General features: G+C 43.1%; 2 long non-coding RNA genes across 8 annotated transcripts in view; one reads left to right on the top strand and one right to left on the bottom strand.

Annotated features, from left to right (window-relative positions):
• Nucleotides 1-16,650, bottom strand: part of LOC102155446 — a 123,651-nt gene that overhangs the window by 74,169 nt on the left and 32,832 nt on the right. Inside the window, exon 1 of one of the 7 annotated variants that reach the window (XR_005366784.1) lies at nt 15,584-15,862. The exons of the other annotated variants lie outside the window; for them this stretch is intronic. This is a non-coding gene — a long non-coding RNA (uncharacterized LOC102155446). Of the gene's footprint in view, nt 1-15,583; nt 15,863-16,650 lie in introns of those variants that run through there. 7 annotated transcript variants of the gene reach the window in all.
• LOC119873913 lies at nt 1,276-13,409 on the top strand. Its single transcript, XR_005366792.1, has 3 exons — nt 1,276-1,487; nt 11,142-11,207; nt 12,972-13,409. It is a non-coding gene; the product is annotated as an uncharacterized LOC119873913 (long non-coding RNA).

Here is a 16,650-nt window from a genome sequence, read left to right as displayed (position 1 = left end):
CTATTTTCCAACATAATTTAGGCAGTTTTCCAAATCAACATGAGATTTTTGAGGATTTTTTTTAAAGGTTGTTATAGTTTTGTTCCACTGTGAAGATGTGATCAGCTCACCATGGATCACCACTATCCTATCATTATGATAAGTGGAACTATTGGGATAAAACAGTACATCAGTGGAGAAGTCACTTGAGGGCTCAATGATCAACTCTGTCTTCCATTTAGAAAAGCTGATCGAGAAAAAGCCAATATTTCATTTACATTATACAAACATAGCTGACAACCATTTAAAACTTTGGTTTTCTCTCATGCAAGCTCACCTAAGGAGCTCTACCATAACTGGCAAGAATAGAGATTCATATTTTCTTAAACGTCTGTTTGCCTCTCACTTAGAATGAGAATGTTTGACTCTCAGAGGTATAAATAATGAAGAAGTCAGGAAGAGTAGGAACACCTCTGTTGCTCTGAAATTCTCTCATTTGGCCCTTCTGCATGTATTGGCTTTATCTTCAAGCTGGTTTCCTTCATGATCGCAACTTGGTTGTCAACAGCATTTAGGGCTGTATTCTTCCTTGTTCATGTTCATCAAGCAAGAGACAAAAGCTCTCTCCTACTTGTGAAATAAAATTTTTTCCCTTAAGTCTTATTTGGCCACGTTAGTCCCATGGCCAACCTTGGATCAATAGTTGCCAGGAGACCATCAAGTGTGAAATGTCATAAGCCCTGATTCCCTAAGTAATGACCAGCAAAGGAGATTGGGTTGGTATCTCTGGCTGAACCAGGGATTTAATCCCCTGAAACCAGGGACAGAATGAACCTCCCTTGAGTTATTGGGCTGCATTATATGTGGTGATAGAACATCTGAAGAAAATCAGATATTTTGTTAGGAGAAAGAAATGGAAAATGAATGCTAGAAAATGACTGACAATGTCCATCTTAGAACTCAATGGGCTTACCAGGAAAAGTGGTATGAAGAATTTTGCCACTAACGGTGTGTCTCGAATTTATGTGGGGTGGTGGTCCACCTTTAATAGAAAGAGATGTTTCTAATTATAACTGCGTATGCTTCTACCTACCCCCAGGAAAACAGATTCTAATTTCCTTAAGAGAGAGGGCTGCAAATAAGTTCAAATAGCCTGATAAAACTTTATCAGAGCGTTATAAGAACTGTAAAATCAATTGAAACAAAGGCATTCCCCATATCAGCAAAAACAGAGATAGTAGCTACTCATTCAGAACAACAAGAAATTGCAGGAAGAATATAGTGAAATAACAGCCAAAAAGCCCAAATGCTTTCAAGAAGACAAAATCACCCCACCATAGGAAAGAAGGAGACTGAGGTGGCTTTGGGAGTCAGTATTTCTATTAGATAGAACTCCTAGCTGAAGATGTGAAGATAGCTGCTAAGAACACTTGCTGAGCCCTGCTTTCTTTCCCAAGTGGAGAACAATGTTTCCTATTAAAGAATATCTTCCAAGAACATCCCCAAAGGTAAGTGGATTAGATTTCCCTACTCACTGTACCACTATAGGCAAGCTATAGAAGAGGAGACCTAGTAGCACCCCTCTTGGGTAGATCAAACTTGATCTTGGGTAGATCAACAAGGCATGGCCTCTTCACCTGCACATGCTTCAGTATTCCTATTTTGGAGCTAGAGAAAAGGAGAAAGGAAGCAATTAAGGACCTTACAAAAATCAAAGAAAACTATGGGCAAACCAAATTTTTTAAACTGGAGTATAATACACACCAACATACACACACACACACACACACACACACACACACACACACTACTGCCTGAAATTTTCATATCACTAAGACCAAACTGCTGGGCTGAAATCATCTTGAATTAGGTAGAAATGATAGAACCCAGGAGACTACTGCCCACAACATACTCCAGTGAAGAAATCCACTATACAATGATAAAAGGCCATGTATTATAGAACAAGATTCAAGCATTCAAGCAACCCTGATAGTCTAAAATGCTGAGGAGAAGAAAACACAACAAAATGATTAGGGGTGAATGCAAAGTCCATTATTTCCATTGAAAGACTCAACTCCACCAACAGAGGGATACCTGCTTAACAGCTATGAGTTTTGATTGGGTCTGTCGGTCGACCTCAAGTTTAATATGCGATCATTAGTGTAATGTAACTTCTTTAAAAATCAATATAATATTTAGATCACAGAAAGTGAAAACTTCACCATTTTCCAATTGGATCAGACCACATCTGGGTTTCTGGATAACTGTGGTAAGTTAATGGTGATGCTGACAAAGTAAGGCATATTCAGAGGAGGGTGCCTGAGAGAGTAAAGGCTCAGGTAGCCATGTCATAAATGTAAGAGAGAGGCCATGCTATAGTGTTGGAAATAAAGTCCATTTGTGTTATCCAGAGAGCAAAGACCGAGGCAGCAGACTTGACTCATGTGTAAGAACAAGAGGACACCATTAAGTACCCTATATCACATGCATGAGAGGCAAGAAGACAGACCCTAGAGCCAGTGTGCCTCGGTTTATATCCTGACTGTCACATACTGACTCTGCAACCTTGAGTGGGTTGATGAAACCCTCTGCGCCTGTTTCCTCATCTGCAAAACAGGGGTAATATCAGCCCTATGCCATGGGATTCTTAGAAGGAATACATGAGTTATAAGAAAAGTACCTAACACTGTGCCTGACAAATCATAAGCACTGTATAAATCTTTGCTGTTAACACAAAGAGCCAGCTTTTTCATAAACAGAGATGTCATATGTTTTGGTTTTCTAAGGCTATTACAACAAAATAGCTTCTGGGTTGCTGGGAATCTTTGGTGTTCTTTAGTTTATGGAAGCATCAACCTGATTTCTGCCTTCATCTTTGCATAGAATTCTCCCTATGCAAATGTGCCTGTCTCCATATTTTGCCTTTTTATAAGCAGGCCAGTCATTTTGGATTAAAACCCACACCAATGACCTCATTTTAATTTGATTATCTATCTCTGTAAAGACTATCTCCAAATAAGGTCATACTGTGAGATGCTGCAGGTTAAGACTTCAACATACGAATTTGGAGGGACACACTTCAAGCCATAATACCATGTCACTGGAGATCTTAAAAAAGAAGCCAGATGATCAGAAATGTTGCTGGTTTCATCCTGCAATGCAGCTAATTGAGGACATGCTTTTACAAAACAACTATAGGGTCAAATCAGGACTCCCAGCATGCAATTTAAGGTACAATAAAAAGCTTGATTTCCTAGCCCACAGGCCTGACTTGGCCTCACAAATTACAGTGGTAAAAGGACAGAGCAATATTGCTGTTACTCCCTTTGCCCATTTTCCTGTAGAGATAATAGGGGAAGTCTCTTCCTATTACTCCCTCAAGGCTGCCTTCTGGCTTCAGCATTCTTTTCATTCCACAAGTACCAAGCTTTCAACAAAGTCGCACCTGGGGGAAATAATATTCTATCACTTCTCCATCTTCATCTCATTTCATCCCCCCAACAATTATAGAGACCACAGAAATCATATAGTTTCATTCTTGTGTCCACATGAGAAAACTGAGAAGGTAAGCTTTTAATCTGAGGTCATGTAATTAATTAATGGCAGTGCTATGATTAGGTTTAAGCTTCCTGATAATCTATCAATTGCAAGTTGATTTATTGAGCATCTCCTATTTGTTGGCACTGTGCAAAATATTAAAGATTGAGACCCGCTATCAGTTCAACCAAATCCCTGAAACTTCCAGCATTGAATTAGAAGCGACATCACTCCAGGCCAAGTGGACTCCTGTCCACTCTTAACTAAGCCATGATCATCAAAGCTCTCAGGACAGTTTTTTCTTTATTTTGGCATAATTACATGTGGACCACCCAAAGGCCTTCACTTCAACCTCCTACTGTAAGTAACATTTGGAAATGTTATTTCTCTGCTCCTTGCTAGAACTGATCCCTCAATATTTGCTATTCCTCGGCAAGTGTTGGAGACTGTGTTTTGTCTCTTCTTTCTCCTCCGACAGACTCATACCTTGGAGAGGATGGTACTGTCATTTGAATTGGGCATCTTGCCACAGAAAGCGACGGTTTAATTTTCCCGGACTCTAAAGCCACTTCTACTCCTTAAACTCAGGTTATCAACAGGAAAAAAAAAAAAAAAAAAGCAGGTTGTGCCGTCCCCATTTATCCAAGGGCAGCCTTATTAAGTGAATGTTAGCAATCAGGTTTGTTATATAGCAAACAACCAAAATACAAAATTTCAGGGGAAATCAACAAACAGCTGGGGTGTTTTATTTATGCGTATGAGGTTTTTGTTTGTTCTCACACATCAATGAGTTGAGAGAGGTTCAGCTACTGATGTGGTCTGAACTTGGCTGGGCTTGGTTCCAGCCTGTGGGTTAGTTTAGAGCTCCTCCACATGTCTCTCACTTTCCCTGGACCAGCACTTACCTGAGGTATGTTCTTTCGATAGTAAAAAAGTAAAGTACAAGAGGGCCAACCCAATCTCACAAGTACATTTCAAGCCTATACTCACATAACATCCACAAACCTTCCATTGACCAAAACAAATCACTTGGCCAACCCTAAAGTCAAAGGGTGGGGAAGTACCCTGCACCCATCATGAGGCCATGTAAAAGGTGTGCAGGTGTTACACTACTCCAAAGAAGTGGAGGTCAGACCTCTAATTTGACCTGCCCCAGTAAGGCAAAAGACTGCTTCTTCAGCTTGTCCATGATGGCTCACCCACTATCACTCACTAGATAACCTCCCTTCCAGCAGCACAGAGCTTTATCTTTGACCATGGAGCTATCTCACCTTTTCCTTTCCTACCCAGATTCCATGACACCTCTTTTTCAAAAGCAGTTCTTCACTTCTCATGCTGTTTTATTAAAAGCTTTCTGGCAGGCTGGGAAGCTGAGGAATCCCACCTGCATCTAATATATGATAATTTACTAATGCAACCCAGCACCGTAAGCTTTTTTCAGCAGGTTGTTGGTTGCTTGTTGCATTGTTGTTGGCCAATTTCCAAAAATCATAATCAGAAAAGGAAAAAAGAAACTATTGAGAAGATGATTATCCAAACATCTGAGCCATCCTCCATCCTCCTGGTAATGAATCCATATTGAGTGAGACTAGCATTTGGAACAATAACATCAGAGGAAAAGAAAACGAAAGATTCTCGTTAAAGTAAATAGGTCCTACAAGTCTATCTTTGCAGACCCACAATATGGAGTCAGAGATTTAGTTGTTCACACCTCTCTCATATTTTCAGAGCCATTAACCAGGGTGGACTTGTCAAGGTTTCAACATTGTAATTGTTTAGCTCTAAATATCCCTGCTGGCTTGGGCCTGAGGTTTCCAATAACCACAGGCAAAGGCAGAAGTCAAAATAGATAGTGGATGGAGGAAGGGAAAGAGCCCAGCATCAGGATTTACTGAGGTGGGAGGGCCGGGGGTGGTGTGGAAAGAAGGTAAAGGCTGCCAGAGGCAGAGCTGCTGAAGAGCAGGGCACAGGACCATGACTTTTCACTCTCTCAAACTGTAAGTAAGCTTTCTACTTCCCAACACAATGAAAACAAGCCTGAGCTGATGGTTCCTTCTCATATAACCAACCTGGAAGAACCACAGAAATAAAAAGCAAAACTAGATTTGTGAAACTAACATAAAAATGATGGGGAACCCCTTGGTAGACTGAATATGTGTTGGGGACCAAGCTGGGGCAGTGAAGTGAAGTGATGAAGTGATGAAGAACATGTTGAGGGGAAGTTCTCAAGTTCTGCTCCTGACCACATTACCTTTGGAGAACAACTGCCTGCTCCACTGTGGAAAAGAAGCTGGCAGTGTCAGCCAAATGGGAGGTGGGTCAAACCAGGGCAGTGCCAACATCCTGCTGGGTGAGGAACTGATGAAAAAGTGTGGATTGGCCAGCTGGCTTTGAGCACTCATTCCTCTACCTCCTCCGTGCCCCTTCACCTCAGAATTGGTGGATCACAATTAAAGCTGTGTTCTTCAAATTGATTTTGACTTCCACTCACAATAAGAAAACACATTTTACATGGTGACCCAGCATGTATACAGCCCTGTACAAATGAAAGACAGTTTCAAAAACAACATGCCTACTGTTGGGATGCCCTCTATACTTTTCAACCTAGTCTAGTCTAGTCTAGTCTATTCCAATCCAATCCATTCTGTTTCTTCTCCCTCTCCACCCCTCATTATCCTCCTCCTCCTTTCTTTTGTCCATCCCTCCTCCCTCCCCACCCCACCCCCATACTCACTACATTGATTAAATTATCCATAGAGATAATTTCCTTCCCAGGTTACTTTTTCAGAGCATCTAAAGGAAGATTCTGACCAAAGTTGTGAATTAATGGAGAGACAAAAATTGGGGTGGTGACCTTGAACACTGCCTTGAAGGTCACGCCTGCCTCTCTTCTAGAAGCGGAGTTTGAACTTCTCCATCAGTGGAGATTACTAGACATAATAAATATTACCCCTAAAGGAAGAAACAATTTTACTATAAAATGCTATCCTCAGACAAATTATGACTTCTATCTGGATACTCAATAGACATATTCTCAAGCAGGTTTTAGCAGGTTTGCCATACAAAGAATTATTTAGAAAATTCAAGTAAGAGGTACTTGGGTGGCTCAGTGGTTGAGTGTCTGCCTTTGGCTCAGGTTGTGATCCCAGAGTCCTGGGACTGAGCCCCATGTCAGGCTCCCTGAAGGGAGCCTGCTTCTCCCTCTGTGTCTCTGCCTCCCTCTGTGCATCTGTCATGAATAAATAAAATCTTAAAAAAAAAAAAAGAAAATTCAAGTAAATGTAAATCCGATAGACTGCTATAAGAAATATGGGAAATAAAGGAATTCAAATAATTTAGTATAATTAATTGTTACCTAAAAAATTAATAAGCAAAGAAAAAAATGTATATCCATAATAACCCAGAACAAAAGTTTTAAACAATATCAGCAAGGGGATGGCAGAAAGGGATGGATAGCAAAAAGATATGAGAACGTGTTAACATGTTCAACTTGTTCAATGTGAGATTATAAATGGATGATAGGTGATAAATAATAGAAAGATGATAGATAGATGGAATGTTGGTAGATCTGAGATAGCTAAGGGGATAAATAAAAGTATTTTAGACAGAGCTAAATAGATAGACAGAGACTCTTATATTAGCTAAAAATGGTTTTCTCTTACATATCAACAATATATAGTCTATGAAAGAAATTAAAAGAAAACACAAAGTTAAAGGATGAAAAAAAAATTCAGGGAAAATATAAATCAAAGGTCCGAGTATCAATTTTAATATCTGACAAAGGAAATCAAGGCAAAAAAAATAATATCAAGAACAACAGGGACACCTGAGTGGCTCAGTGGTTGAGTGCCTGCCTTTGGCTCAGGGCATGATCCCGCGGTCCCAGGATCGAATCCCACACTGGGCTCCCTGCATGGAACCTGCTTCTCCTTCTGCCTACATCTCTGCCTCTCTCTTTATGTCTCTTGTGAATAAATAAAATCTTAAAAAAAAAAAAAAAAGAACAAGCACAAACAACATAACCATCATTGGGATATGTGAACCTCACAATATAAATTCAATATATATGAAGTAACAATGATTAAACTAAAAGAAATAGAAACAAGACAGCCTCCCTCCCCCACCAAAACAAGCATAAATGATGTAGTCACATTTGCCCTTACAGCATTTGATGGTTTCCTGCTGTCTCCAGGATAAAGTCCAATATCAGGGCTTGAGAGGCCCTATGTAATCTGGCCTCTTTTACCTCTCCATCAACATTCTTCATACCTCACTCTCTTCAACAAGTTCTGTGATCTTTTTGAATTTATTTTTATTCTTCATATGTGTCTTCTCTCTCTTATTCAAAACCATAATGTTTACCGTTCTAACTGTAACATCTTCCCTGCCTCTTCACCTGCCTATCTCATATTTATCTAAACTATGGTAGATTAGATATTACTTCTTCCACAGAGCCTTGAAGGTACTTGTCATTTCATAGCACTCCACTCACTCATAAATTTCCTGTTTGACTGCCTATCTACCTCACAAAATTGTAAGCACTATGAGGAAAAGACAGTGTCTCGGGTCGTCACTGATGTACTTCTAGTGCCCAGGACACTGAATGACAGAGAAAGGAATTGAAAAAAGTATTTGTATAGTAACCGAATCCAAAGGGGGGAGGGCATTTGTATAGTAATAATCCATTATTACTGGATTATATATAATCCAATATAATGGATTATTTTTTTATTTTTTGTTTTTTAAAGGATTTTATTTATTCATTTAGAGAGAGAAAGAGAGAGAGCATGCAAGCAGGGGGAAGGGCAGAGAGAGAGTCCCAAGCAGACTCTGCACCAAGTGTGGAGCCCCACGCATGGCTTAATCCCATGACCCTGAGACCACAACCTGGGCCAAAACCAAGAGTTGACCGCTCAACTGACTGAGCCACCCAGATGGCCCATGGATTCTTTTTTTTTAAAAAGGAAATTAGCTCAACTTCTGGCTCAACATGGCAGAATTAACATGTGCATTCATTTCTGTTTCTGCCCCGTTTCTGCCCCCCTCACAGAAAACTTCACTAAAATGCCAGTAAATTAATTTTTTGATGAATATATCCTCTAGAACAACAAGAAAGTTACTGGAGATAGCTTATTAAAGTCTATAAAAGATGAAGCCAGAATGAATGGTGTTAGTTGGACATGGAAACCAGTAAGAAGCAAGATCAAAACACAAAGAACTGGAAAGGCTCAGTAATTGAAGGCACAGGGTGTTTCAGAATACAGGGGTTTGACTATACAGCTAAAAACAAGTAGATTGATTGAAGGTCTTTATGAAAAATGCAGACACCTTGCCACCTCCTCATCTAGCCCAGTGATACCAAGAAGCCACCCTATACCCAAGCAAAAGAAAAGATGTTTACACTGTGGCTAGATTGTTCTAGAAGGACTCAGAACTTAGAGACAGGTAAGGCAGAGAGTAGAAGTGAGCCGCTATATTGAAAACAAGATTAAATGAAATTTTGAAACCCATCCCTAGTTACTTCCCCACTTTGTTTGCCCCATCTCAGACTGGTGACTGGAAGGGACAGTTGCTTGCAGAAACTGACAACTCCAGTAGAAAAGTCTATCCTTGTTGATGATAACAAATCAACTGCCACAACATGATTTGGTGAAGTCCACCAGTCCTACCTTTGCACCTGCAGGTTTTTCCATTAGCTTCTGGTTCCTGATTTTTTTTTTAAGATTTTATTTATTTAGTTCAGGAAGAGAGTGACAGCATGAGCAGGAGGAGCAGACTGGGAGGGAGAGAGAGAATCTCAAGCAGACTCTGCACTGAGCACAGAGCCCAATGTGAGGCTTGATCCCTGGACCCTGAGATCATGACCTAAGCTGAAGCCAAGAGTTAGATGCTTAACTGACTGTGCCACCCAGGTGCCCGTCCTGATTCTTAAATATGCATAAATATAAAATATTTCTACTCTTAGGCACTTGAGGAAAACTGCTAACCTAAAAGAAAGAGACCAGAAAGGAATTCAAAGACAAGGCAGGAAACAGAACAAATATTTATTTTTAAAAAATTATTAATATTCTAAGAGAGATAAGAGGAGATTCTATACCCATGAAACAAGAGCAGAGTGCCTGTAAAAAAGATTTTCAGCAAATAAATAAGAGCTATTGGAATTTAAAAATATAATTGACAGCTTCTCTGTGGGCTGGGACACAATAATATATGTAAAAATAAGCTGTGTTTCACCCAAAATTGTCTGTTTGCTGATCTTTGCTCAGACTTCCTAAACTATACTTGAGTATGCAGATGCCTTTCTGTGCAGGGTGTGCCATCTTGGAGAGGAGGCAGCAACCCTGGTCCTCCTTATCCACCCACTCTTAATTCCTCATTGTGGTCTTAGTCTCAGGCCCAGTTTTTGTTCCAAGCAGTGTCACCACTGCTATTCCCAGAGACCCTCAGGCAAATAGAGATCAAAATAGTTGTGTGCATAAAAGAGACTTGACTAGAAAATGACACAGACTTAGAGAGGTCAAGTGACCTGACCAAGATCACATAGATAAGGGACACAGACAGTAAATCCTAAGTTTCCTGATACCTCCCATTTGTTTCCTCATTCATTCCTGGTGAAATATGTAACAGTGACAAGACTTATGGAGTGTTCCTGCACTTAGGGAGCTCACAATCAGGTGAACAGAGAATGAAGCAATCAAAACTGTTCCAACTGATGCTGAGCTGGAACTGTCCTCAGGAATAATGTCCAAGAAGGGTGTTTTGCCTGAATTGAGTCCTAGTGGATAAAGATGAGAAGGGAAGGAGATAGGGTCAAGATAGAGGTGAGAATGACTACTGTGCTTTAAGGGATGGCACTTCAGTGGTTCTTGAAGTCTGGACAGCCAAGATCAAATGTAGTCACAAGAAGAGTTGAGACTGAAGCATCATCAGGGAAGAACCAGATCTGCCAAGAGCAAGTATGCCATGCTAAGGAGCCTAGACTTCCACCCACAGCCAGACAATATATACACTTTCAGAGTTTTGATCAGGTGAGTGACTCTTTCCCACCATATAATCCATTTATTGATATGGATTCCAAAGGTTACAAAAATATAAGAAGGGAGAGACCATTGTGAGGTTGGTGATTAGGCCTGAAAGAGGCAGATGATTTAGGTGAATGGAAAAAAAAGAGGGAGGACCAGTTGGAAAAGGAGGCAGTAGCACAAAACAAGGTTGAGAATGAGAGTGTTGAGTACAAGGAACAACCATAAGAACCCTCTCTCTCCAGGAAATAATAAAAGACAAGGAAGAGGGTAGGACGGGTAGGGCCAGTTGAGGAAGACACCAAATTGAGGAGGTTAGACATGGCTCAGCATGTTGGTGCTACTCCAAACTTTCTCCCCAATGATGGAGGAAAAGGAACCCCAGAACTCTTGGGTAGTAGTCAGACGTAGACTTCAATAATCTCAGAACTTCTTTGAAATCTATGGTTCATCATACAAAACATGAGTTTTGTATTCTACTTTACAGAAGACTGATATAAAAGATGTGTTTAATTACTTGCTAGTTAAAACACAACTTCCTATACCCCCAAGAAATCCTGTAGGAAACTAGTAGTCTAGAAAGATGCTCCTGTGTCTTTTCAGGTCTCATGAATGCCAATTCCTGGGGGACATGAAGATGCACACGAGTGAGAAATCCAGTTTCTTCAGGTGAGCTGTGAGGTGAAAGAGGTATTTGAGGAAGCTAAATAAACTGGAGTGTGTGGCAGTTTAAAATGAGTGTTAGGAAACCAGGTAAGAGGTTCTTGATATAACCATGATGAGATTTGAGGCCAGAGGTTGGCAGTGGATGGAGAAAAAAAATGACACACACAGAGAAATTTTTGAAGACTTGATGGATGATTCAATATGAGGGCAGGAAGAGAAGAAGGAATCAAAGACAATTGTGACTTTGAACTAGGGGGACCAGATGCCAGGGCTGAAGAGGAGGATATTGAGAACACACCAGCTGTGCATGTCCCTGTGCTTGAAGCACATGTGGAAATGTGTCATAGATGGCTGGACTCAGTGAATAAGACCCAAGGTAGAAACATGAAGGTGGGCATGGGGCTTATTTGCATTGAAGTCATAGTTGACACCACAGGGTGGTTGGAAGCCTGAGTGAGTAAGGGGAAAGAAGGAAACACAGAAAGTTGGGGGTCTCAGCTTTAGGAGAAATATGTAGATGAGTAGTGGAAAGGGAGAGAGGGGACTCCAAGCAGGAAAGAGGAAAAGGCATATTGACCATTAGATACTACACTTCCGATTACATGTAGCAGGAAAAAACTGGATAACGAAGAAAAGGGGGAAATTCCTTGGTTGGTGTACCAGAAGAGTCCAGGTGTAGACCCTGACTTCGAGTATGACTAGAGTCCAGTGCTCAGATGACGCCATCAGAACCCTGTCTCTCCACCTTGTCACTCTTCCTTTTCCAGTGGCTTCACTTGGAGGCCGACCTTCTCATCATGACAGCCCCCAGAACCTCCACGCTTTTATCTTCTCATCTCAACAACCTCAGATGAAAGAGAACTTCTCCAGCCTCAAAGTTCCAACAGAAATTTCGAACAGAAGTTTCAGATTTGGTTCTGATGGGACCATCCTAGTGCATGGGCCCATCCTCAAACCCAACACGCTGGCCAGAACTGGGGCAGCCCCCCCAAGGGTCTGAACCCAAGCTTACATGAACTAAGCCCTGGGCAATGGGGCTTCCCCAAATGAAAGATGGTTATGGAACTTCCATAAAAGGAGAGAATGGATGTTGTCAGAGAGGCAGAGAGAGGGTCCACTGGGAGAGGGGAAGGTTTCAAGATGCTGCGGGTGGAGAGTGGCCAAAACACACACCTCCATACAAAGTCCAAAATGGGGGCAATCGAGACCCCACTGCACCGAGATAAACAGGAAATGGGGTGACACCTCTCCCCTCTACATCTTCACCCTGCCTTAGTAGTGAGTCTGAGGACAGTGAAGCCCCATCCCAGCTGTCCTCCCTCATGGTTCCCAGCCTGACACCCAGAGCCCCGGAGTGCACATTGTCCCCATCACTACACCTTTCCAGAACTATGCCATAGCCACTCTGGTTGAGGACCACCAGCCTCTCTGGCAATGAGAAAGTCCCTCTGGCTTTAGAAAGCAGCTCTTGTAATATGAGAGCCAGGTCCTTCCTGGCTGGACTTCCCCACCACACACATCATTCAATTCCTTCTTTCCCAGCAGGTGAAAGAACCACCCCTCCTCTGTCCTTTGCCTCTGACCCACCAATTGTTTGCTGAGGCAGGACCAGTGACTCTCCTTGGATGGACTTCAGATTTCCAGTTCAGCCGGGGCTGCTAGGCTGAGATTTAAGCAAGGATCCTGAAGGGCTCATGTTATATGAATCATCTCCCTAGCGCCCGGAGACATCAAACCACACTTTATCCCTCACTCTTTCTTTGCCAGCCGCTTCAGCTCGTTGGCGTTTAAAGCAACATCCCTGGCAGCAGCTCATCTGGAACATCCTGGCCCGCTCCCCTTTGCGTGATAGTGAGCACCCTTTACTGCAGAGAGCGATGAAGAGAGAGTCGGATGGACAGATGGACAGGGAGAGGGGAGTCCCGCAGACGGTACCGATGAATATGGATTTGCAGCATCTGCGGGGGGAGGCGGGAGCCATGGCAATCAAGTCCAATGCTGCAGCGGCTCGGATGGACCGACAGGAACTCCCCCTAGGAATCCGAGTGGGCTCTTTCTTGTGTGATGTTTTGAAGCATGTCAGCATTCCTGGGCACTGTCAGCCTCCTCCAAATGACCCGAGAGGGGTTGTGAATAGCAAGTTCTCACCGCCTTGGGCTGTGCGGAGGGAAATGCTGGGAATACTGTTTTAAAGGCTTCCTCTCGCTGTGAAAATCACAGCAGAAATACCTCATCCTCAGCTCCCCATGTACCCTTGAAGATCAAGGGGCAGATAAGCTAATCTATTATAAATTCTAATACAGCACAGTTCCCTGACCAGAGCCTCTTCTTCGGTGCCCCGAGCGTTTGCCAATACTTCATCCAAACCAGTTCCCTTCCTGGAGGCCTCTCTCTGTTCCTCCCACTTGTGCCAAGAGGCACCTTCTCTATGCCTGTGCTCTCAAAATGCATCCATGCACGCGGATATACACACATGAGCACACATGCACATGTACACACACACACAAATAAAGCTGGACCCTGGTCTTCCTTCCAGATTTATGACCCTGCCTTACTCAGCCTGCCTTAAAATGATTATTTTTCACTCTCAAAATGTTTGAATCCCACAAAGGGATGCTTAAAAACACCAAAATGGTAGCACACATGTGCGTGCACACACACACACACACATGCACATATACAAACACATGTCAGGGAGACTCTCAAAGCTTTTCTAGGAGATATTTGTTTCTGAAAACCTGTCTTGAGATTTCAGCCTCATTCCTTGCTCCATGCAGGCCTAAGTCTCCAGTGTCATAAAGGCAAATCCAAGGCCAAGAGCAGCCACTTCTCTGAGCTGCACTGTTCATTTCCTGGCAGCCAAGAAGTCCACCTTATTTGTTTGGAGACCTCATACAGCCCCTTCAATACCTGTTCAGTCTTAATTCTCCCTCCTATAAAATGGGCCTAATAAAGACCACCAAGCGTCAGGCTGTAGGGATTCAGATATTAATATTGTCAGACCCTTTTGAAAATGAACACATGATGATCACCATTCCACCCTGGCATTCTGAGCCAGGAGCGTGGCAGGGCTCAGTCTGACCTCAAGACACTGTCTGGGTGAGCAGTTTAAGAAAGGATTGTAGTCTAGTAACTGGGTATGAGAAAAGAGGAAACAGCCCCCCAAAAACTACACTTCAAGAGGGAAATACTGTATGATTCCAGATTTCTACTGTACATAACAGTATTCCTCCAGGAAAACCCCTTTACAAAGTGTGCCGCATGCCAGGTGCCCTGCTTCGTGTGCATTGGTTCCTTTGCTTCTCTTACCTGCCCTCTGAGGAAGCACGATCACGAAGCTCTAGGTTAGAGATGAGGAAGAAGTAGCGGAAAAGCTAAACAAGCGATGAAGCCAGACTGCGCTTTGAACCACAACAGTATACATCATGAGCAAAGGCGTGAACAAGAGAGTGTGCATGCATGCATGCACAAAAAAGGGCTGAAAGAAAGCACGGCACGGTATCTGGTATTTTAAGAGTTACAGGTGGTAGGATTACAGGCAATTTTTTTTTCTTTCACTATAGTATCCAGATTTTATCTACATGTCCTCATTTCTACAGCCAAACATATATTGCTTTTATAAGAATAATTTTTAAATGTTGTTTTGAAAAAAGCACCTGCCATTTCTGTTTCTCCGACCACTGTACTTTTTCCCCCAGAGCAGCAGAAGCAAGCAGGGCCCGTGCTCACACTGTCAGGCTCTAGCCATTCCTCAGACACAGAGAGCAAAACAAGGCAGAATGATGAGAAGACGTGAGTAGGCTGTTCAGAAATGGAATCATCAAGCAGTCTCATGCGCCCCAAATCCACCCAAGCCCCTGATATCAAGGGGACAGTACTAGGGACACAGTGGGAAAGATAGAAAGGGACCTCGATGAGGCCAGGAGACCAGACTTCTCTCTCTTCCTCATCCTGTGCTATCCAAATAACTTCTTCACTATCCCACCCAGCTTTCTTCCTGCCACCTCTGAGGGCCTCTGGCTTCTAAGATAACCATAAGAGAGCCTGACTACGTGTCGTGCTCTTCACATATGTGGCCTCAATCCCTGCACACAGCCATTAGAGGAACATGTTGATATTCCCATTTCACAGATGGGAACACTGAAGCTCCAAGACTCACTACCCAGCCCAAGGTCACAGAGCATGGAAGCCACAGAGCTGGGCTGCAAACCCAAGTACATCTGACCCCAGATTTCAGAGCTCTTTTTGAGCTGACGGTGCCACCAGATGTCTCACTCTATTATTTCAACTTTGCTCTTATGCTCTGGGTCAGTGGTGTCGGCATTATCATCAGAACCTTGGGGGCTGAGCTGGGCGTGAAGTGGCTCTGTGACTCTTACCCTGTTTCACACCTCGCTTTCTTTATCACTGCAGGCTCTCCAAAGTGCCCCGGGGCCTCTCCAGCTTTCCAAGGTGAAGGGGAGCCAGGTCCTCAGGAAGAGTGCTGGGCTCTTGGGCACCCACGCAGAGCCAATCGCCCATTAGCCCCTAGGTGTGGGCCCATAACGTTTTCCCAGAACGGACCGGAGGCGGGAGGGAGGCGCAGGCCGCTAGCTCTTCGGCACAGGCAGCGATAATGGAGAACATGATAAGCTGTCACTCGAAGCCAGCTCGGTTCTCTGAGACTTAATGGTAGAATAACACAATAGGGTCAGACTAAAAAGGTTCCCTTATGAAAATTTTATCAGCAACTTTGGTAAATGGCTCTGGGAAAGGTGCTTTGCTCCCAGGCAGACCTGGGACCCGATTTTACAAGGTACAGGCGGCCTGCATTGCATCACCCCCACAAGATATTAAGGCCACTCAAATTGAATTAACACCAAATCAAGCCGGTGCACTTAACAATACAAATGCACTTAAGGGATGCCTCAGGATGATTTGTGACGAAAGAAAGCAAAGAAGAAAACGGCCTGCAAGCCACAAGGGTGGTGTTGTGTGTCATATACAGGAAAGGCCATAAGTAGAACTTAGAATACCGGAAAACCATGAACTTCAGGGGCTCTCAAATACCTTAGACCCTGCTGTAAAGTAGGAGGCCACTTTTGTGGTATGCAGAAACAATTGATAAATAAATTACAGCCGATTTTCTTAGTGGCGCAGTCTCCATTACCTCTGACAGCGGCCTCGCTACTCTGTGAAGATGATCAGAGGCGGATAACGGCCTATCAGGTAGCGCCCCGGGAAATCCTTCACCGGTTGCCAGGTCTCTTCGTGACAGCAATGACACGAAGATCCTCCGCGAGAGCCCAGTGATGAGAAGTGACAGCCTGTCAGGCTGACTGTGACAGGTCCTAAAAAGAATCAGCTGAAAGTATCCCTGGCAGGTGGGACCCCGGAGTCGGGCCTGGCCCTTTGGTGTCTCTCCTGTCCCCATCAGCGTTTGTCGGCACATGTTTTCCCCTCATCT

The sequence above is a fragment of the Canis lupus genome, chromosome 11 (assembly GCF_011100685.1).
Source record: "Canis lupus familiaris isolate Mischka breed German Shepherd chromosome 11, alternate assembly UU_Cfam_GSD_1.0, whole genome shotgun sequence".
Classification (NCBI taxonomy): domain Eukaryota; kingdom Metazoa; phylum Chordata; class Mammalia; order Carnivora; family Canidae; genus Canis; species Canis lupus.
Note: the sequence above shows the minus strand (reverse complement) of the source record. Positions and strands in the feature narration are given on the sequence as shown.